The sequence below is a fragment of the Eubalaena glacialis genome, chromosome 17 (genome assembly GCF_028564815.1).
Source record: "Eubalaena glacialis isolate mEubGla1 chromosome 17, mEubGla1.1.hap2.+ XY, whole genome shotgun sequence".
Lineage (NCBI taxonomy): Eukaryota > Metazoa > Chordata > Mammalia > Artiodactyla > Balaenidae > Eubalaena > Eubalaena glacialis.
The window spans coordinates 53,157,365-53,180,397 of NC_083732.1; positions in this window are offsets into that span (position 1 = coordinate 53,157,365).

A 23,033-nucleotide genomic window follows, 5' to 3' on the forward strand; every position below is an offset into this window, starting at 1 on the left:
AAGTCTGCACCACAGAGGACGCTTTGTGTGGACCATCAGCTAAGCAGAGGGCTGGGGCCTCCCTGGCGGCTTTTGCTGATGCTGCCCAACTGCGTGCTGGGAGGGGGCAGGAAAGGACGGCCTCTAGGCTGCTCCCAGGCTGCGCGGGCAGCAACAGTTTAGCAGTCAGTATTGGAACGGTGTCACGCCTCAGAGGCGAAGGCGGCGTTCTGCACAGCAGTGGTTCTCAAAGTGGGGTCTTCCTCGCGGAGGTAGCTGCAAGCAGCTGGGAACTTGTAAGAAAAGCACATTCTCGAGCCTCGGATGCTCTGGGGGCGGGGCCTGGCGGACTAAGCCCTCCAGGGGATTCCGACGCGCACTCGAGTTTGCTAATCACTGGGAACGGGCCCCGCAGTCACATGCTAGCCTGCCTTCTCACACCGTGGGGACTCCCAGGGGCCAGCTGCCGAGCAGACGATGGTCTAGCTGGCCAGTCCCGACATCCATTCCAGCACCTTCCCCTGAATCCAGGCTTGGGGATCAGTGCAGGGAAGCCAGGCCGGAGGCTTCTCTCTTAAATCCCGCGCTGTCCGCAGCAGCCCCAGGTGGGACCCAGGAGCGCAGCTGGGAAGGCTGTTCCCCGAGGAGAGCGCTGGTCCCTCGCTCCCGGGAGGGGCTAGGGGGATGGGAGACCTCACCCTCCCCTTCCTCCTTGGGCGCACCAGGCTTCTGCAGACATGGGCGAGGGGGCTTCAGAGCAGGAGGCCAGGGTTATCAAATGCCAGAAGAGAAGGTCGCTACCCTCGCTCCTTCTGATGGCCTACTTACTCCAAGGCCAAAGGGCTGGGGAGGCGGCTTGCCGTTTCTGTGCCGCCCAGGTGGCTGCGACAGGATGAACGTTCGTTATTGAAGACCCGGCTGTGCGTAAACATGGAGACACCAGTGCTTTGTCCTCTGCACCAGGAGAACAGCACCGGGGCCAAAGCAGACTCTTAGCTCACGTTTATAAGGTGAAGAGAGAGGCGGGGGATGCAGAGGCCCGCCGGGGTTACACCCAGCTCAGGGGACTCAGTCCTCAGGAGTCCAGAACCTGCAGAGAGACAGGAGGAGCCTAGAGGTGGCGCCCGCCCCTCCTCCTGAGAGTCCACCTCACCCCTCTGGTGGCAGGGCCTGCACTCATGAGGTTAAAGCAGAGGAACCAAGAGAGGACAAAATGCAGATTCTCTGAGCAGTTTGTTTTCATCTTGACCCTCTATTTACTGGAACACACATTCCTTAGCCCCAAAAAATTCAACAAACCACTGCCATTGGGAGAGTCCAAAATAAAAACACAACCAATCACATAAACAACTCTCCAAATAAAGCTCTACAGCTCACCAGGTTCCACTTTTGAATATCCATCTGGCCAGGGAGCAACACTGCCTTTGCACAGTGCAGTAGTGGAGCAAACAAACCCTGGAGTCAGACTTTCTGGATTTAAAACCCAGCTCTGCCACTTACCTGCTGTGTGACCTTAGATAGCTTACTTAACCTCTCTGTTCTCAGTTTCTCCCTCTGTAAAATGGGGATATTAATAATAATAGCTACTTCTTAGGAGCATTATAAAAATGAGTTAATATACATACAATGCTTAGAATAGTAGTTGGCATATATTTATATGTGTGCTATATGAGTGTTAAGTATGATTTCCAAGTGAGCTGTGGTGGCTTTGTGATAGGCCCGCGTGGCTAGGCTGAACTACATTTCCCAGAATTCCCTTCCCTGTATATTTTGGTTGGGTTTGGCCACAAGAGAGACTGTTGAGCGATTTTGAGGGTGGAAGTGAATCAGCAACCAATTTGCAGCTCAGATTATCTGTGGGCTCATCTCCTGATGAGCAGCACCTGCTCCGTCTTCCCCTGGATCCTCCTTCAGCCGCTCTGACTCCTGGGCTGGGTGTGTGTTTGGCCCCATGACCAAAGACGGACACCCATTCCACACCACCAAGGGCAGAGGCAACAAGAACAGGCACTGGTGTCACTCCGTCCTCCCTGTGGGGCACAGCTCATACTTGGGGTTCCACTTGGTCTGTGCTCTTCCCACTTCACCCCCATCTTCCCTTCCCAACGGCCTGCCCTCAGGACTTCAAGCTGATTGAGTTCCAGAAATAGTGAACATGGAAAATAAGGGTGAAAAATCATCAAATAAATAACAGAAAATAATTTTCTCAAGCTGAAGGACATCAATCTTCAGAGTAAAATATTTATAATATTAATATTTATATTTATAATATACAAATATGCATCTATTATGTATATAATATACAATATTTACATATGTATAATGTAATATATGCATATATACAAATTTATAATATACAAATGTATAATATTTATATTTATAATATACAAATATATTTATAATATTTATATTTATAATATACGAGCATATTTGTAATATATAAATAATATAATATATAATTGAGGGGCTTCCCTGGTGGCGCAGTGGTTGAGAATCTGCCTGCCAATGCAGGGGACACGGGTTCGAGCCCTGGTCTGGGAAGATCCCACATGCCGCGGAGCAACTAGGCCCGTGAGCCACAATTACTGAGCCTTCGCGTCTGGAGCCTGTGCTCCGCAACAAGAGAGGCCGCGATAGTGAGAGGCCCACGCATCGCGATGAAGAGTGGCCCCCGCTTGCCGCAACTAGAGAAAGCCCTCGCACAGAAACGAAGACCCAACACAGCCAAAAATAAATAATAAATAAATGATAAATAAATTTAAAAAAAAAAAAGTAAAAAGAGGTAATCTTTCATTACATTCTCTTTAAAAAAAAAAAAAAAAAATATATATATATATATATATATATAAAATTGACAAGAAAGTACCAAAAATAAGAAAAAAGAAAGAAAGGAAAGAAAAGAAAGGAAAAAAAAAACAACTCAGAGAAAGGCAGATCTCAATAGCAACAAACATCTGAAAAGATGCCCAAACTCACCAGGGAAATGCAAATTAAAGTAACTTTATATCTACCGGACTGGAAAAAATGAAAATAGCTAGAACACCTTTGTTGGCAGTGATACAGGGAACTGTATAAAGGGAACTCTCAGTGATAAAGGGAACTCTCTTGCATTGTTCGTGGAGCGGCAAATGGTTAGAGGCATTTTGGAAAGCAATCTGACAACATCCATTACAATAAAAAAATTAAAGTTTTGACTCAGCAATTCCACTCCTGTGAATCTACCCCATGGAACCTAAAGCACCCAAGGATAATGTCCAGGGATGTTTATAGCCACATTATTAGTAATGGAAAAAACCTTGGGGGGGTTGGGAGGTGAGGGTGGATGAGGCAGGATAAATCCTGGGACCTCAGTGCGCATCCCAGGCCGGCCCCTGGGAGCTTGCACCTGCCCTCCCTCTAGGCTCACATCTCTCCGTTCCTCCACCTCCACAGGACAGAGAGGCTGCACATAACTCCTCCAATTTGCCCCCATGGCCAGCAGTGGTGGCCTCCCTGCCCTTGGTACCCATTCTTTGTTGGTGTGGCAGGAAGGGAGATGTATCATCTTGCATGTCTCTCCCTGATAAGAACAAGGATGCCTTCCTCCCACCAAAGCACATCGACATCTCATACGGTAAGAATTAGCCCCTCTTCCTCTCTGAGGTTTTCTCCCCACTGACTCCTGTTCTCAGCTGTGGTTCCCGATGGTAGTGCAGCAATACAGCCAACAAATATCCGTACAATAGATCCACACTGCCCTCAGTATGCACCTGGACCTCTGTCTCTATCCATACACCCACCTCTCCATCAGAGCTCCCTCAAGCTGGGGTAGGCTGCAGTGACCTGTCTCTCTTTCAAGAACTTGGAAGCTCCATGGAGGCCAGGACCCGGCCTTGGGCACCATTTTGCCCTCAGGGTCCAGCATGGTGTCTGCTGGGGGAGATTTTGATGGGTGCAAACATATTAACACCTGTTCCTGCTTTTCCATCTTCTCCTTTTATCTTCTCCCATCCACTAACGGGGTAGCTTTTGTGATAGAGAAGCTGGAGAGAGGACAAGCTGGAAGAAAAGGGGAAAGGTCTTAGAGCGGCCGTGACAATTTACAGAACAAAGAGTTGCAAAGCAGGGAGCAGAAAAAGAGGAAGAAAAAAGCCATCTGTGCTTGAGGGAGTCTGGTTTTGGATGCTGGAGACTCCAGAGGAAGTGTGGGACTGTGAGAGCCACGGAGCCGAGGGGATCGGAGACACATTGCTGTGGATTATTCCCTTGAGTGTTCTTAAGACACCCAAGTACAGATCAGAATTTCTTTAAATTACTATCACGGTCAGAGGGTGCTTTTTTGCATGAAACTCCACGTAGGACCAAAATGTAGACCGAAGGTGGAGCATTGGAATAACAAAGATTCGGAAACAAGATTGCCTGCAGGGGGGTTAATGATGAAGCAAGATCGTAATGGCTGCACACGGACTAGGCAAAATCACCCTGAAAGAGAATGGCTTGGTTTCAGCTGGGAAGCTGGAGGAGAGCTGCCTGAAGGCATTCACACATCCAAGAAAAAAATGTGCAAATCCAAGGAGACCCAATGATGTAAGTGTCTGCAGGGTGCGTGCCTTGGCCCACAAAGCGAGTTCCCCCATCTGTTTGCAGACGCTGCAGAGCTTGGGAACATCTGCAGTGAGGACCACTATCTCTCTACCATCTCAGATCCCATGCCTAGCAGGCAGCTTCCTGGCTGTCATCTAGTTTTCCGTGCACTTGCATCTTCAAGCCACAAGGAAGAGCAGGTGCCAGCAAAAGCTCACCTGCATCTGATCTGCTTGATAGCTCTTCTTTTCACCCACTTACGGGTTTTTGTGAGGCAGGTAACTGGAACCCATTCAGCCCTGGGGTAACTGACAACTGAATTTCTCAACCTGTACAGCAGGGGCCAGACATGGTATGTGGGACCAGGTCAAGGAGCTGCCACAAGCCAGGGACCCATGTGAGGGACAATGGCCTTCCCAGGGTGAATTCTTCCCTCCCCCAACAACCTCCCCACAAGCTCTCCTTCGTGTGCAGTCAGAATTAAGACAAAGACAAGGCTAAGAATGAAACAATTTGTGTTCTAGTCCAGCCCAGAGCTGGGTGCAGGTTCTAGCTTCACTACTTGCTGGTTTCATGAGCTTGAGTAAGTTTTTTAAATCTCCCAAGCCTCAGTTTCCTTATCTGAAAAGTGGGGATAACAATAGTACCTCTCTCTAAGGTTATTGAGAAGAGCAGAGGAGATGATGGGCACAGATAGCTTAGCACAGCACTTGACACATAGTTAGCACTCAGTGTCAACGTGCTTATTACTTAACCCTTTGAGCCTGAGTCTGTATTGTTTAGGATGTGTTTGATTAGTTGCAAATAACAGAACCCCTTAAGCCTTCTATAAAAGATATTTAATTGTCTCAAGTAATAACACATCTAGAGGGAGGACAGCTCCAGGTTTGATGTGGTGTGGCTTACAGCACCATTAAGGACTCAGGCTCTGTTTGTCTTCTCATTGTCTTGTTGCCTCATGGTTATAAGATGGCTGCCATGGTACCAACAACAGTGGTAAAGCAGGAAGAAAGGATATGAGCAAAAGGCATGAGCCTTTGCTTTTCTATTCAAGGAGAAATTTTCCTTAGAAACTTCCCTTGGGTAATCAGAACAGATCAAATGCTGGTTATAGCCCCAGAGCAAAGTCTTGGAAGCCTCTTCTATGCCAGAAGTAACCTTGTAGATGCTGGATTGTAGGGAGATGCAGAGGATCTGGGGCAAGGGGAGAGGAGACCAGGGGAGCAGTATTTACTGCCTGGTACAGAAATATTTCACTGTTTTAGTAACTAATACCACCATTCTGATGTGCTCCTGCTAAACATCAGTCCTGCTCTGTCTTATTGATCAGACCAGGCCACACACCCACTTCTAGGCCAATCACTGCACAAGGAAACCAAATTGCCACAACTGATTTGGACTAATCATGATTAATTCCTGGGGATAAAAGAAATGTCCACCTGCTAACCGAGTACAACTGGGCCTGTGACCAGGTACTCATCAGGCTGATCACCTGACAAATACTTATTGAGCCCTGCATGCCAGGCACAGCATGAAGGATGGTGGAGGTGTGGCACAGGGAACACGAATGGTGGGTAAGTAGCTGCCACAGTTTTGTTTTGTTTGTTTTTTGTTTGTTTGTTTTTAATTTTTTTAAGTTGAAGAACAGCTGATATATAATATGTTTCAGGTGTACAATATAGTGATTCACAATCTTTAAAGGCTATACTCCATTTATAGGTATTATAAAATATTTTCTATTTCTGTGTTGTACAATATGTTCTTGTTTGTTTTGCTTTTTATTGTAGTTGATTTACAATGTTTCAGGTGTACCTCGAAGTGATTCAGGTATATATATATATATATATATATATATATATATATATCGTTTTCAGATTCTTTTCCATTATAGTTTATTACAAGTTATTAAATATAGTTCCCTGTGCTGCACAGTAGGCCCTTGTTGTTTATTTTATGTATAGTAATATGTATCTGTTAACCCCAAATTCCCAATTTATTCCTCCCCTCCCTTGTTTTGTTTTTCTAATCAACCAAAATCCATAGTGCACATTGGAGTTTACTCTTTGTGTTGTACGTTCTATGGGTTTTGACAAATGCGTAATGACACGTATTCACCCTTATAGTGTTACACAGAGTATTTTCATTGTCCGAAAAATCCTCTGTGCTCTGCCTATTCATCCTTCCCTCCTCCATAACCCCTGACTTGTTACCGTCTCCAGAGTTTTGCCTGTTCCAGAATGTCATATAGTTGGAATCATACAGTATGTAGTCTTTTCAGATTGGCTTCTTTCACTTAGTGATATGCATTTAAGGTTCCTCCATGTCTTTTTGTGGCTTGATGGCTCATTTCTTTTTAGTACTGAATAATATTCCATCATCTGGCTGTTCCACAGTTGATCCATTCCCCTTTTGAAGGACATTGCCACAATTTTTTTAACCTGTAAAATGGTGACAATCATATTAATATCTACCTCATGGAGTTATTACTAGGATAAAACAGGAGGATATTGGTACTTAGTAAATGGTTTCTCAAACAAGATTCGCAGCTAAAGACACCATCGTTTGCCCCATAGGCTTGCCCTTTTATTGTTCAATTACTTGCCTTTAAGCAGAACTACACTTAAATCATCTCAGGCCAATGAGAATTCAGGGTTTTTTTTTTTTTTGGCTGTGCCATGCGGCTTGCAGGATTTTAGTTCCCCAACCAGGGATTGAACCCGGGCCCTCGGCAGTGAGAGCATGGATCCCAACCACTGGACCACCAGGGACGGCCTAACACTCATGGCTGCCAGGGCAGGAGACCCCACCGCCTTCCCGTCCAGCCCACTCCATGTCTCACAGTCTCCACTCGGAACTCAGGTTTTTATGTACAAGGCGTCACTGGAAATGTGAGCTGCTTGCCTTTCTTTTCTTCCCTGGGGAAAGTTTATTTTTAAATAAATCGTTGCTTTCAGAACAAGGCTTGGATCTTACTGTTTAGTCATTTTATTCCAAAGTGGATACAATAGTTCACCTTAACTCACCCCAGGGCTTGGGGGTGCTCACGACAGTGCCTGCAGCCGGCCTCACCCATCAGCTGGCGTTATTCGTCCCTCCTTCTGCAGGGCTGTCAGCGGCCTCAATGCCCGGTGAGTGCACTGACTCTCCACTTCGTCAGAAGAATAGGATTAAATAAGAATCCTTCTGTGAGCCATCCTTCAGTCATCCGATCTCACCCAGACTTGCCACTCTGTCACTGAGTCAAAATACAGCATTTCTGATTCAACTCACTTCTCAGGGAGGGAGATCCTATTTGATCCCCCAGTGAAACCCGTGATTCTGCTAAAAGCCGACTCTGCTTTGTGAACTGTGAATGTTTCCAGAAGCCCTGGAGCTTGGTTGTACTCGATGCTGTCAGCCTGGTTGTCTCCCCTCCTCGGGAAGAGAGCCTGGGGTCCAGGCCCAAGTGCTAAAGACGTCCTCGTGGGTGGTTTTCGTGCAGAGTGACGAGATGCAGAGCCCCCTTCTCTTCCTCGGCTCCCCCGGCCCAGAGGAAGGGGAAGAGCCAGCCTGGAGCTGCTCTGGCTCGTCAGGCCAGGAAACACATTCTCTGCGCCCTGCCTGTCCCCCCGAGTCCAGACCACTGGCCCAAGCTGCCTAGCTATTCCTCAGGGTCAAGGCTACTGTCCTGCAATTACCCTAGACCAAGAGGGGCCCATGGGGCAGGGCCTCATCACGGGACACAGACCAAACTGCAGGACAGCAGAGCCTGGGCCCAGGCACAGTTCTCTGTGGCTGAAGGGAGAATCCAGGGAGATTCCTCTTCTCTGGTTCTCCACTGGCCTCTGCAAGTTGCCCCTTTCTCCCATAAAGCATGTTCCTTAATCCATGCCATGTGAGTGGTGGGATTCATCCTAACCCCTGGGGCAGCACAGGTGGGGACTACGAGGGGCCCACCTTGCTTGGCACTGTCCGGGCGTGGCTGAACAATTCCTGGGTTGTGCTCCAGGAGAGGGACCCGCCCCCTCTGCTTTCCTTTTATGTAGGGACTCCAGGTGGGGACAGGATAGCACCTGGTGAGCATGTAACAATGCAGGCATCTGCGGTCCTTAGAATGGTCTTGCTGGCAGAGAAAGGCTTCTTGGAGGTGCACACTGAAGCTGATAGCAGCCAACAACCCCGCAGGGGGGTGAGCACAGCCCCTCTCCTGGGGGAGGGGGAGCCCGTGTCTCAGCCAGCTCAGCGCCGGGCAACCTGGAGTTTGTACCTAGTCACTCAGCAGAAAAACCTACCTGTCTCACTTCACACGCCCGTTACCTACTGGGCTCGAAGGCAGGTCTTATTAACCCTAATTTAAAGAAGGGAGAACTGAGGTACAGAGAGGTTAAATGACTTGCCCCAGGTCACTTGGCAGACAAATGGGTAAGACTAGAATTTAAAGTTATCTGACTATAGAGCGTTATGCTTTTCTTTTTTCTGCTGTGCTACTTTACTAAACTAATGTGATTGGGTAACTATGAAGGATGATCAACAGCTTTTAAGGACTTAAAAAAGAACCAAAATGCATTTCTCCTCAGAAGTCAGCAGGAATAACTCCTCTGGAAATGGAAAATGAATGAATGAGTGAATGAATGAATGAGTGAGTGAATGAATGAGTGAATGTATTCCCTTGATTACAAATAGAACCATCCTCCACAGCCTCCTTGCATGTTCTATCTTCTCTCACACCCAGTTACCCAGTTCAGGAGGAAGTTCCGGCCGTCGTCATCCTGGGGTATGTGCCATCCTCTCCTTTCCTTGGGCAGAAGCGGGAGACCCCCGTAGATGGAGTTAGATACCTAGGTGTTGATCCCAAGACAATCTCCCCTGAGATTTTCAGAGCTTTGGTGACTCCACTCTAAGAGGGAACGGGAAGTGCCACCTCAGAGGTGATGTGAGCCTCCGATGAGATGAAGTGCCTGAAAGCAGCTCGCCAAGCATGAGGTCCCGGGGGTCAGCTTTGGAATGACGATGGTTTTACAGCTCTTCCCAGCCAGCGACCTGCTCTGCACCAGGGCTGGACACCTGGTCCCCACCCTCCAAGCGTAGGGATGCTCTACAGTTTGACCCACACATACGTTTCTCTCATTTTCTTCCACTCTTCCTGTTCTGATCCTGCTAAATTACCCCTGTGCAGATCTGAATTTCGTAGATCATTCAGAAATGCAAAAATGGAAGTTTTTTTCCTATAAATGAACATAACTTTGCTTGTATGCTCATGAGGGGCCTCAGAGAGAAATTCATTATAACCTGAATGATTTTCTACTTTCCCTCCAGCTGGTAAGACATTCGTCTTCTTTCTCAGAGATGGGAAAACTGCTCTCCCATCATCAAACCCCTTCTTCCACACCCTATTTTCCTTACTCTATGGTTGATGGCAAGGGTTGGCAAACTTTTTCAGTTATTAAATCTTGTTGGTTCTGTGGAATATTCTACCTCTGCGGTGACTACTCGACTCTGCCATTGCTGCAGGAAAGCACCTATTCAACATGTATATGAAAGGGTGTTGCTGTGCGCCAATAAAGCTTTATTCACAAAACTTATCTCATGACAGCAGTGGTTCTCAAAGTGCAGTCCCAGGCCAGCAGCACGAGCATCCCCTGGAAGCTTGTTAGAATTACAAACTCTTGCATCCCAACACACATCTACGAGATCAGAAACTGGGTGGGGCTGGTAATCCATGTTTTTCCAATCCCTGCTGGTAATTCTGATGCACGCTAAGGTTTGGGAACCCTACACTACAGCTGTGCATCCTGCACGCTGTTTTTTCTTATTTTTGTTCATCCCATTTCCTCCTCCCACATGCTTCTGCCACCCTCCTTCAAGCCATTCTACCTTTAAAACTCATCTAAATATTGTTTAGTACCTTGTGACAGGTCCCAAAGTATCTCATTGTTATTTACTTCTTTTCCTTTTAACTTTTTGCATGTTAATGTGTTGCCTCTGTAATGGACCAAGAAGCATTTTACAAATAAGAATTGGGTCTTAAACCTCTTTGCAGCTCTCACATCACCTAGAGAACATTCTGTCTCTGGTCAGTTTCCTTGAAAGGATTCTGAGAAAGGATCTCAGAGCCTGTGACTTTTAGAGGCAGTGGCCTGAGGGAAGACTTGTAAGGGGGTTAGGGGAAGCCCGAAACAGAGAAGGGAAAATGCTAAGCAAGGATGTGGCTCAGGTCAACACCAGCCATGATCTTGAGGAGCATAAACCCCCCCTGATTTGAAGCAAGGGGTTGGTATCTTGTACGCCCTATCAGTCAGTCATGGGCTATGGGCCAGCCTGAGGGGCGCCACTTCCTGGGTGGGGAGGCACCTAATGGCCGAGGCCACTTCTTCAGAGAGGGAGGTAGCTGCAAGCCATCTGCGGCCACCACGCTTTGCAGCTGAGGGCTGAGCACCCTGACCCAGGCAAGAGGATCTGGGCAGGGCTCAAACACCATCCCTATATATGGCGGTGAGTGTGGACACGGGGGTGTGGAAAGGGAAAATGGACCATCTGGAACCACTGAAAAGAAGGAGGAAAAGTTACAGCCCCAAGTACCACAACCTTCCTTGAATAAGTGCAATTTTTGTGTTTCATCTTGAGTATGAGTCATTTCCCACTTTCTTCCCCTCAGCCTCCCCAAAGTCCAAGTCAACCAGAAAGCATCTCCAGATGGCTCACCCACAATTAGGTCCTCTTTGATTGTTCCAGGAGGATTAATTAGTCACCACTGCGAGTATGAAGACCAAATCCAGAGACAATATGGCAGAGAATGAGGGAGGGAGGGAGATCCTTGCCTGCGGATGAGGCGAGCACAGAAGGGCCCACGGATCAAGCAGATGGTGTGTCATTCAAGAGCTCTTCTGAGAAACGCCAACGTAGGTTGGACCAGACGTGTTAAACAGTCCAGCTCGATGATTCACAGTCCTGGCCGCACACTAGAACCACCTGGGGGCCCTAAAACATGCTGATGCCCAGGCCCTGCCCCTGAGGTTCTGCTGTATGTGGTGCTTCAGAGCCAGGAGAGCAACATCTCTTTTTTTTTTAAAGCTCCCTGGATGATTTCAATGTGCACTTAGTGTTGAAGAACACTGTTGGAGGCTTTGCAATTTATTTGAACTGCAGTCAAGGTTTAATTGCTTTCCCCCCAAGTATTTCTCATCTAACTGCCCAGTCCTGTGTTTGACACCACAGAGAAACCAAAGAAATGTGAAACCGGAGGGGGCAATAGACTTGGGGAGTCAAAAGGCTTGGGCTCCAATTCCAACTCTGCCACTACCCAGCTGGGTGACTTTGGGAAAGGCACTTGGTTATTTGGTTCTCAGTTTCCTCACCTCTGAAAAGCTGGGGTAAGGGCTCAGAGACAGGAAAAGGAGAAAACCAAGGGTTAACACCTTCCTCAGCTCTTAAACCAAAGCAGCATTCACATTAACAACAATTAACCATTTCTGGAATCACTGAAACGTCACAGAATTTTCCTTCCTGTTGGAGTGGTAAAAATCTACCTGGTGACATGGGTTTCCAAAGCTCCTCCTGACACTCCAGTGATTCAGCCACTGCTCACAGAGTCCACTCCCAGGAACCCCATGGCCCTGATTCTTATTCCTCTGCCTCTTTGCTCATGTTATTATGCCCTTCTCATATACCTTCCACCGCCTCAACTCTTAAGCTTCAAGTCAAGTCCCTTCTCCTCTAAATCATCTTTGGGAAGTAATTCTCCTTCTCCCATCTCTGAATCCCTTACCATCCACGGAGATAACTGAGCAGCCCATTGTTCCCTCATTGCCACTTGCATTGTTTTCCCCACAGCACTGGGACTCCTCAAGGGTTTTCAGGGCAAGTGTTCTAATCTTTCTATAATACTCAATAGCCAAAGCAATCTTGAGAAAGAAAAACAGAGCTGGAGGAATCAGGCTCCCTGACTTTAGCCTATACTACAAAGCTACAGTATGGTAGCTTCATTAAGATAGTATGGTACTGGCACAAAAACAGAAATATAGACAAATGGAACAAGATGGAAAGCCCAGAGATAAACCCACGCATCTATGGTCACCTAATCTATGACAAAGGAGGCAAGAATATACAAGGAGACAAGACAGCCTCTTCAATAAGTGGTGCTGGGAAAACTGGACAGCTACATGTAAAAGAATGAAGTTAGAACACTCCCTAACACCGTACACAAAAATAAACTCAAAATGGATTAACAACCGGAATGTAAGGCCAGACACTATAAAACTCTTAGAGGAAAACATAGGCAGAACACTCTTTGACATAAATCTCAGCAGGATCTTTTTTGACCCACCTCCTAGAGTAATGAAATTAAAAACAAAAATTGACAAATGAGACCTAATGAAACTTAAAAACTTTTGCACAGCAAAGGAAACCATAAGCAAGATGGAAAGACAGCCCTCAGAATGAGAGAAAATATTTGCAAAAGAAGCAACTGACAAAGGATTAATCTCCAAAATATACAAACAGCTCATGCAGCTCAATATCAGAAAAACAAACAACCCAATCAAAAAATGGGCCGAAGACCTAAATACACATTTCTCCAAAGGAGACATACAGATGGCCAACAAACACATGAAAGGATGCTCAACATCACTAATCATTAGCGAAATGCAAATCAAAACTACAATGAGGTATCACCTCACACCCATCATTTAAAAATCTACAAACAATAAAGGCTGGAGAGGGTGTGGAGAAAAAGGAACCCTCCTACGCTGTTGGTGGGAATGTAAATTGATACAGCCACTATGGATGTTCCTTAAAAAATTAAAACTAGAACTATCATATGATCTAGCAATCCCACTACTGGGCATATATCCAGAGAAAACCATAATTCAAAAAAAGACACATGTACCCCAATGTTCATTGCAGCACTATTTACAATAGCCAGGACATGGAAGCAACCTAAATGTCCATCAACAGAGGAATGGATAAAGATGATGTGGTACATATATACAATGGAATATTACTCAGCCATAGAAAGGAATGAAATTGGGTCGTTTGTAGAGACGTGGGTGGACCTAGAGACTGTCATACAGAGTGAAGTAAGTCAGAAAGAAAAAAACAAATATCATATATTAACACATATATGTGGAATCTAGAAAAATGGTATAGATGATCTTATTTGCAAAAGAGAAATAGAGACACAGATGTAGAGAAGAAATGTATGGACACCAAGGGGGGAAAGGGAGGTATGAACTGGGAGATTGGGATTGCTATATATATATATACACTATTGATGCTATGTATAAAATAGATAACTAATGAGAACCTACTGTATAGCTCAGGGAACTCTACTCAGTGCTCTATGGTGACCTAAATGAGGAATGAAATCAAAAAAAAAGGGGATATATGTATACGTATAGCTGATTCACTTTGCTGTACGGTAGAAACTAATACAACACTGTAAAGCAACTATACTCCAATAAAAATTAATTACAAAAAAACTAATTTTTCTATTACACTCTCCACCAATTACAGGGTACTTACTATGTGCCAGGAGCAGCTAGGTGCTTCACTTACATCATTTCTAACCCTCAAAGCAAGCTGTAAAATAGTAGGTGCTCCTTGGACTTCCCTGGTGGCGCAGTGGTTAAGAATCTGCCTGCCAGTGCAGGGCACATAGGTTCGATCCCTGGTCCAGGAAGATTCCACATGCCGTGGACCAACTAAGCCCGTACGCCACAACTACTGAGCCTGCACTCTAGAGCCTGCGAGCCACAACTACTGAGCCCACGCGCCACAACTACTGAAGCCGGCGCTCCCTCGAGCCCGTGCTCCGCAACAAGAGAATCCACCGCAATGAGAAGACCCGCGCACCGCAACGAAGAGTAGCCCCTGCTCGCCACAACTAGAGAAAGCCGACGTGCAGAAACGAAGACCCAACGCAGCCAAAAATAAATAAATAAATATATATTTTTTTAAATTAAAAAACAAATTAAGAGTAGGTGCTCCCCGTGCTTTACAGATGAAGACCTAAGGCTCCAAAAGATTGTGTAAACTTGTCTGAGGTCCTGGTGTAGGAGTCAGGGCTCAACCTTAGACTTGTCTGACTGTCAAACCTATCTGTTTCTATCACTTTGTTGCCTCTGTAGTAGAACATTTGTCAAATGATGGATTTAGATATCCATGAGTAAATCCAGGTAATATATGTATAATCGACAACTTGAGGGAAAAGCAGGGAAATCTCTTTGGACTCATCTTTTGAACAGAAAATTGACACATCTGCCCAACCCCAGCCTGAACATCTGCTTGGTGTGGTTAATGTGTCAATTCAGTTTGATGGATTATGTCCAAGCTGACATGGAAATTATAAATTCCTCAAGGGAGTGGCATTATGTAGCAGAAAGAGAACAGGAAGGACTAAGGTCAAGGGTTCCAAGTTCTAATCCTATCACCTTTGCTGTTAACTGGCTGTGTGACCTTGAGCAATCACCCAGCCTCTCTGGGCTTCAATTATTCTGTAAGTAACAGGAAAGGGTGAGACCACCTTCGTGATTTCCAGACTTGGTTTTGAGAGGCAGAACCCTCGTGGTGGAGGTGTTTTGACTGCAGGAGTGAGAAGACAAGACTCATATCCTTAGGGACCTCCACGTCCCCTTCCAGAAAATGTCAGAGGTAATGCCAGGAGGCTTGTTTGAAATGCACGGGGCTGGAAGATGTTCTCTCAGGACCCCTGCTCTAAAGTCCTGTGGTCCTGTCTCTCACTTACTCTGGACAAGCCCTCCAAGCAATACTTTGTGCACTCGGGGCTTACTGAATACTTTCAGATGATGAGTGGGGATTGTTCCTGGATCTTGTCCACCGGCACATTTTCCTAAGTGCATTGCTAATTCCTCCCCCCTGACTTCCTTTGCATCCTATCATTGATTTCTTCTGCTTGGCATGTTTGTCTTAATTGCCGACCCTCTTTTCCCAGCTCTTCTTTCCTTATAGGATGAGCTAGACTTAAGGACAATGAATCGTATGTCCACTGGGGATTCTAGAAAAGAGAGGACTTCCCAAAGTATGCATTTCTGTGATTTCCACAACTCTACTCTACCAGGGCCCTTGGGCTGCCTCACTCAGCCCTGAGCTAGGAAAGCGATATCTACTCCATTAGCTCAGCTTTCTCCGGACTCCATTAAAGGAGGAGGAGACAGGGTGTTTCCTAACCGATGATGCTTATTAAAATTTTATACCTTGCCAGTTGTTACAGGGCCTAGGTCAAAATGAGGAGATTATGGTTACAGGGAGAAATAAAGAGTTGTCTCCAAATCTTCTAGGTCAGTTCAAGTCTTCTGAGAAACAGATACCAAAGTGGGATTAGATGTGCCAGAGATATATTGAGGGAAATACCTGTGAAGGATAAAGGGGAGGATAAAGGATAAAGGGGAGGATAAAGGGGAGGAATCAGGAGTAGGCAGGGAGAGGCTTCAGACCACATTGCAGGTCTGACACCTGTGCAAGGAGAGTGGGAAGGAGGGGCCCCAGATAAGAATAACCTCTAACGGTGGTGCAGGTTGAGAAAGTCTTAGCTGGAAAATGTGGAGTCCCACATTGGGCAGGAATGCCCAGCTCCAGCATCTTTATTGTGCTCAGCCATTAGCCGGGAGCAGCTCTGGGAAAGCATGGTCTTGGCATTGAATGCCATGGTGGAGACAAATGTATACAGCTGGAAGTTGTCAGTTACCTATGCTTCCTGCTGGTCCTCTTGAAAGGAGATGGGAGGAGAGCACCTCCTTGGCCGCCACACCTCCACCCTTGAACCAGCTGATGTAGATTTCACCCAAAGGACCCCAAGAAATTGCAGCACCCCTGTCATGGGCGGTACAGACTCTGTTGGAAGGTAGTCCATTGGCTGGCTCTGGGTGTAGCTGGAGATGATAGTTGCTTAGGTGGCAGAATTTGAGGACCCTGGAAGTGCCCAGTCTCCTCGAAATATCCCCCCTTTCACTAGACTTGCTCTTGGACATTCAAGCCATCGTGTTGGGTGAAGCCCCTTTTGAAATGCAGATGTGATGATCGTGTCCCCCACAGTGACGAGCACATCTCAGCTTAAATCCATCAGAATATGATTGGGCCATGACAGCAGCTCTGAAAGATAGTCTAGGAAGGTATCATTTCTTCCCACTTACAGATAAGAAAACTGAGGTTCGGAGAGGCTGAAGTGACTGATCCAAAGTCACAACAGTTAGTAAATGACAGAGGGCTGCATTAAGAGCAAAGTCCTGATCTCCTTCATTCACTCAACAAACATGTTTGTTGAGCACCTATTTTGTTTCAAGCACTAAGAATACAGCTGTGTCTTGTTAACAGACAAAAACCTCTGCCTTCAGGGAGCTTATACTGCTGTTGGGGGAGAGAGGCAGTCAACATATAAAGCGATTCATTTCAGATAGGTAAGTGTTATGAGGAAAATAAAATAAACCAATAGGACAGAAAAGGACTGAAAGAGGAGAGAAGTGCCCTAGCAAGGGGGGTTGGAAAGTCTTCTCTGAGATGTGAATTTCCTCTGAATCCTGAATGATAATGTGCAAGCCATGGAAAGATCTGAGGGAAGAGCACGGTCGACGGAGAAGACCGTGGGCCCTGCAACAGGACCAGGCTGAACTGGGGATGTAAAGGACGGATGTGGAGACTGAGGGAAACAGGGACAGTCGATGGACCAGAGAATTGTCAGGGGCTTTGTAGGTCCTGGTGAGTTTGGATTTTTATTCTAATTTCAATGAAAGCCAATCTATAGGAGATGCTAAAACAGAGGGAAAATCCTGCCAGCTGTCATATTTTTGGTAAGTTTCTGCACCTCAAGGTGTAAGATGATCACTAACCAGCTTGTTGGAGGGGGGGTCACCTCACCCAGGGGACTTGTTCCTGAGGGGAAGAGGGCAGAGGAAATACACTTCCCTTGTACCTCCTTGTTCTCCACCCTTCCCCTGCAGAGTACTCAGGCTCTCTCTCAAAATCATGGTTCTTAACCCTGGCTCTCAAGGAAATCATTTGGAGAGTTTATAAGAAAATACTTAAGCCCGAACCCCTGGATCCACCAATTCTGATTTAATTGATCTGGGTTGAGAGACTGAATATACAAACGGACAATGGCGAGACCACATATGACAACAGAACTCTGACCCACTGTCTGCAACAACCAGCCCAGGAAACCAAACTACAACTTCTGTAGCAACTGGCCCCAAACACTCAGTACTTAATATCTGCCAGCTTCCCTAATTTTGGCCTCTGCTTCCAACTCAGGAAGAACCAAGGAAAGTCAAATATGTGCCCCTAACACAAGAGGAAGCTCTTCTTCTAGTGAGCCTGCTTCCAGCTTCCCCATCTCAACAACCCCAATCAGGGCACACCTGGAGCCTTCCCTTTTTCCACCATAAAGCTTTCCTACTCTTCTGCCTGCCTTTGAGCCTCTACCAAATGCAAGTGATTGTGGCTCTTTTTTTGCTAGAGGAAGCTCTGAATAAATAGCCTTTGATTTTCCTTGGGTCATCTTCATTTATTTCCACAGGGTGCAACTCGGGTGTTGAGTGTTTCAAAAGTTCTAATGTACAGCCTAGTTTGAGAACCATGGCTCTAAATAAAATTTGAACAGGTATTTAGTAATATTGGTTTGAAGGGTCACCAAATTGTTAGCCTCCTGGGGATGCTCATGTGTCTTCAAGTTGGAACAATGTTATCTTCACCCATGAATAATAACTTATTGAGCAACTACTGTGTGCCTGCTGCTGTTCTAAGTACTTCACACGCATTAAATTGTATAAAAATCCTATGAAGTAAGAACCATTATTATTCCTACTATTATTCCAATTCCTAGTCAGGATTCAAGCTCAGGAAGTCTGGCACCAGAGCCTGTCACATAGTCTTCCATTCTAGTTGGCTCATTGCCATTTAGCTCGTTGCCTGGCACAGTATGTAATAAATGCTCATTTTTAATTCTGAATGTGAAATGTCAAAGATATGGGGCCTGAAAGAGAATTCTGATGGAATGGCATGTCCAGGGAGATAGGGAAATTCAGGGGTGAGGTGAAGGCAGCAGGGGAAGGAAACGGGAGGAAGGGGCAGCCAGGAGGCTATGTGAGCCTATCAGGTATCTGCAAGAGGATACCGAAAGGGGGAAGAGAAACAGCAACATCAAACACCACTCATTGCCAGGTTCTGGGGGATGCCCGAGATCAGCCATGGGACCGCAATGTTCTGAGGACACAGTGAATTTCCAGCCAGAAAGGAAGCCAAGGTCAAGCCAGAGCCTCTGAGGTGCTTTGGGGAAGTCGAGAATGAGAGGATACAGGTTTGATTCCTCAAGCCCCTCTATCTTTCCTCTTCTGTAGCAGCCTCACCTTGGGGCTATTTTTGAAGGCATCTCCAACCCTAGGTACCATGTGTACACAGGGGATGCATACTTGAGATGACTAGACAGAATTTTGAGTCACAAACCTTCATTTTGCCAACACTTCAAGAATCTCTGCAAATTGGGCTACGGACAATGGGATTAATGAAATGAGGAAGACTGGGCCCTGCCCGCAAGGAGTTTGCAGGCTAGTGCGGTGTCAGACAGTAAACACAGAGCCAGGAGGCTAAGTGCTACAATGGTACATAAAGAAAGCCCTGAGGCCACAAAGGAAGGACCAACGAAAAGCTTCAGAAGGGAAATTATACATGAACAGTGCCTAAAAGGGTTGCAGTCTCCCAGACCCACGAGGCAGGGAAGGGGATTCCAGGCAGAAGAAACAGCACGACCCAAGGCCTAGAGTGACGAGAGTGGAGGAGACGGTAAGGAAGCAGTGAATGGTTTCGTGGCTGATGTGAAAGATGAGTCCACAGGAAGAACAGAGGGAAGGTGGAAGAGTTAGCAGGAAACGTGAGGAAGAAAAGTAGGGGTCAGATTTGCAGGGGCTTTGACTGTACGTAAAAGCCACTGAAGTTGACTTAAGCTGAACGGATGGACTTGCTATAAAGAAACAGGAAATCTCTCAGAACCCAAAGACAGGAGCACACCAGGGTGCCAAGAAGGGCTAACACTTGGAAGCAGAAGGTCATGGTGAGCCCAGGCAGTGTTCACACTTCATTTTTTACACTTCTCTCTGCAGACAGGAATGTTTCCTTCTCTCTCCTTCCAGACGGGAATTCTGGCCAATCCAGTCTATGGGACAGAGCACCTGTCCTGCTCATAGCTCTAGCGTGTCCACAGAACAGACTCAGACACACAGAGAAAATAATTCTGTGGTCCTAATTCCAATTCTTGGTGCAAGATCTCTGGCTGGTACAGCGCCAGTCATGGGACCACCCCTGGTTCAGTCAACTACTGCTAAGGGGTGAGGTCACACTTTGCAAATATGGTGCCTGATAACCCAACCCTGGATGAGAGAGGGAACAATTCCCAGAGAACGGGGGATCTGTGACTCGTGGACCGGGTGGGTACCCCAGAAATTCTTACCCGAGACCTTGTGAGGCACAATAAGGGGTTTGGACTTTATAGTGTGGGCAACTGGAGGGACTGAGGGGAATGACAAAATCAAATTTGTCTTTAGAAATGTTGTAGACAACATGGAAATGGATCCTAATGAGGAGAGACTAGAGACTGGGAGACCACTTGGGAAAGTGTTGAAATAACCAGACCACAAAATGACGAGACCCAAAATAAGAAAAGGTAGTGAGGATGGAGAAGCATTTTAAGGATTGACACAATAGGACTTGGTGACTGATTGAAAGTGGAGGCTGAGGGTGAAGGAGCCGAGAGGTTCCTTGGTTTCCTGCCAGGGTGATAGGGAAGAGAATGAGTTCGTAAGTAGGACAGAGGCTACAGAAGGAGGAGGAGTTGAGAAGGAGGTACACAGAACATGGAGTGTGGGGAAGTAAGGCTAGCTTAGCACACACTGAATTTGAGAGAAGACCAGATGAAGAAATCAATGGATCCCATTCCCTGTTCCTTTTCCCAGACAGGCCCCTTGAAACAAGCTGCACTGCTAATAAAAGAGCATTGGGAGGCATCATAAAATTACTCCCATCTCATTGGTTGGTAATTGTGAAAACAGGAGGAAGCTAAGTCTAGAAGACAGAGTGTGGGCTTTGGAGTCAGTCCATGTGTGTACAAGTCAGCTGTATGACCTTGAGAAAAGTACTCAGCCTCTCTGAGTCTCAATTTTCCCATCTGCGAAATGGTATATCAGGCTAATCTTATCGAATTATTATAACAAATAAGTGTAATAATATCTGTAGAGTCCTTACAATATGGAAGGCCCTCAGTAAGTGGTCATTAGGATCATTATTGTTTTCCTACATCACATGGTCTGGATCTTTGCTTGCAGGCAGAAATGCTATATCGACAGTCTCAGGACTGAAGCTAGGTTTCCTTAAGAAGCAAGCCCATCCACTCCCTGACATAAATGCCACCTGAAATGATTAATCAAACTTACTTACCATTTAATGACAATCTATCATAGCAATTGAAAGCTAAGTGGATGCAAAATTTGGGTCTACACCAGTGATCAACTGACTCTGAACTAACTGATAAATTTGACTACGTAGTGGATCAAACTGATGATGAAGACAAGAGCAATAGCCATCTATTGGCTCTTTATTGCATGTTGAACACTGTTCTGGGGCTTTACAAAATATAAACTCATTAAAACCTCACAAACAACCCTACAAAGTTAGTGCTATTATTGTCATCCCCATTTTACAGATGAGGAAACTGAGGCCCAGAGATGTGAAGTAATCTACCAAGACTGTACTGCTGGGATGCAGTAGAGCCAAGACTACCTCCCAGAATGTCTGCCCCAGAGCTCACAGGATCATCAGGTCACAAATACTGCATAATTCACACTGGTTTTTCATTGTTCTTCCAGAAGACATCTCACTGTTCACTTGAGCATTGATTCTCAAGTCTGTCATAATCCAGTGTGAGGAATGTTGGAAATAACTTCATTTGGGACTAATTTCCTCTTTGAAATAAATTGGGGCAGTTAGCTCCTCACACACCCTCGCTTGCATTCAAATATTCTCTTTTGAGGAGGAAAGGGACTCCTACTAAAGGAGCAGAGATAGTTCTAGCACTTGTGAGCCAGGTGGTGCTCTGCTTCCTGCCACAATTTGGGGGTGGAAGTGGGAGGGATGTCAAAATCTGAACACACGACGGGAGGGCATCCTTCAGCTGGAGGTCTCCCACAGGGCTCAGAAGACCGAGTCTCAGAGATGTGGAAATAGATCAAGATTCCTAACCTTTGAGGGGTCAAGCACCCCCTTGAGAATCTAAAGAAAGCTGCAGCCTCTCTCCTCATAAAAATGCACAAGCACAACTCTAAATAAAATCCCATTAAATTTGGGGGAGGATGATCTCCTGATATGCATCACTGAACCTCAAGTTAAGAAGCTCTGCCACAGAAAATAGACTAGCCAGGCACTTTAATAATCATCCCTCCAAACTCATCTCGGCTTATTAATTTGTAATGTAACGCCCTGGAAATCTCTCTGTAATACTGAAATTCATTATGCTCACTTATCTTGCTCTGCCCTTGAGACACTTGTGAAATTAGCTGCAGAGAACAATTCGGATGGGCAGGCACCGTTTCTCACCTGACATGGCATTATATAAGGAGTTATACCCTGCCTTGCCAGTCTGGAGTACAGAATAAGGTTGTATCTCTTTGAAAATTCAAATACAATGACTCAGCCCTCATCTTGACTATGACGGAAACTCTGTTCTTATTATAAGCTTCTCCTCCCCTAAATAATTTCTGAAAACCCTGAGACATGGTTACATAGGCTGTGATCAATCCTTCTGGCTGCTTCTGAAGACCACCCCACCACCCTTTGGGGTCGTTGCTGTGGTGGTCAATACACGAAGTGCTCCACGCACCCGAACAAGTCAGCAGATCAGTAAGGAGTTCTCTTCAAACTCCTTAATTTGAGAAGTCACCAATGTCCCACCCTGCAGTGATGGCAGCAAGGCCAGCAGCAGTCTTGCTAAGGTTTCCACTGACCAGTTCTTCCCGCTAACACATTTCTTCATGCATTACTGAAGTGGTGGATAGTAAAGCCATTCATTGACTCAGGATTTACAGGAATGCAGTTGCTTATAAACTCTCTAGTTCGGTAACATAAGTACATGTATAAACTCAATGTATTTACTTATGCATTAAACCATTCAAGTGATAAAGAAATGATCTGTAATAGATTTCAAGCCAGCAAACATTATATACATTTCCTCTAGCTCTTCCCAGCAGGACAATTCTAGCCCACAGATTAAGTAGAAAGAGGTCAGGGGTCAAGACAGGAAAGGCTTGGTCCTAAGGTATCTCCCACTCTTCCCCAGGGCCTGAGTGTAACAAGTGTAGCACTAGTTAGATAATAGTCTCACTCTCCGTTGTGAATTTGTTGAACTATACAGCTATTTTCTCAAGGACTCACAGGTTATTCACAGCTGGAGCCTGGGAAGATTAATGGAGGATTGGGAGGAGTTCCCAAGCAAAGCTGGGAAACCATGGCAGGATGTTCTG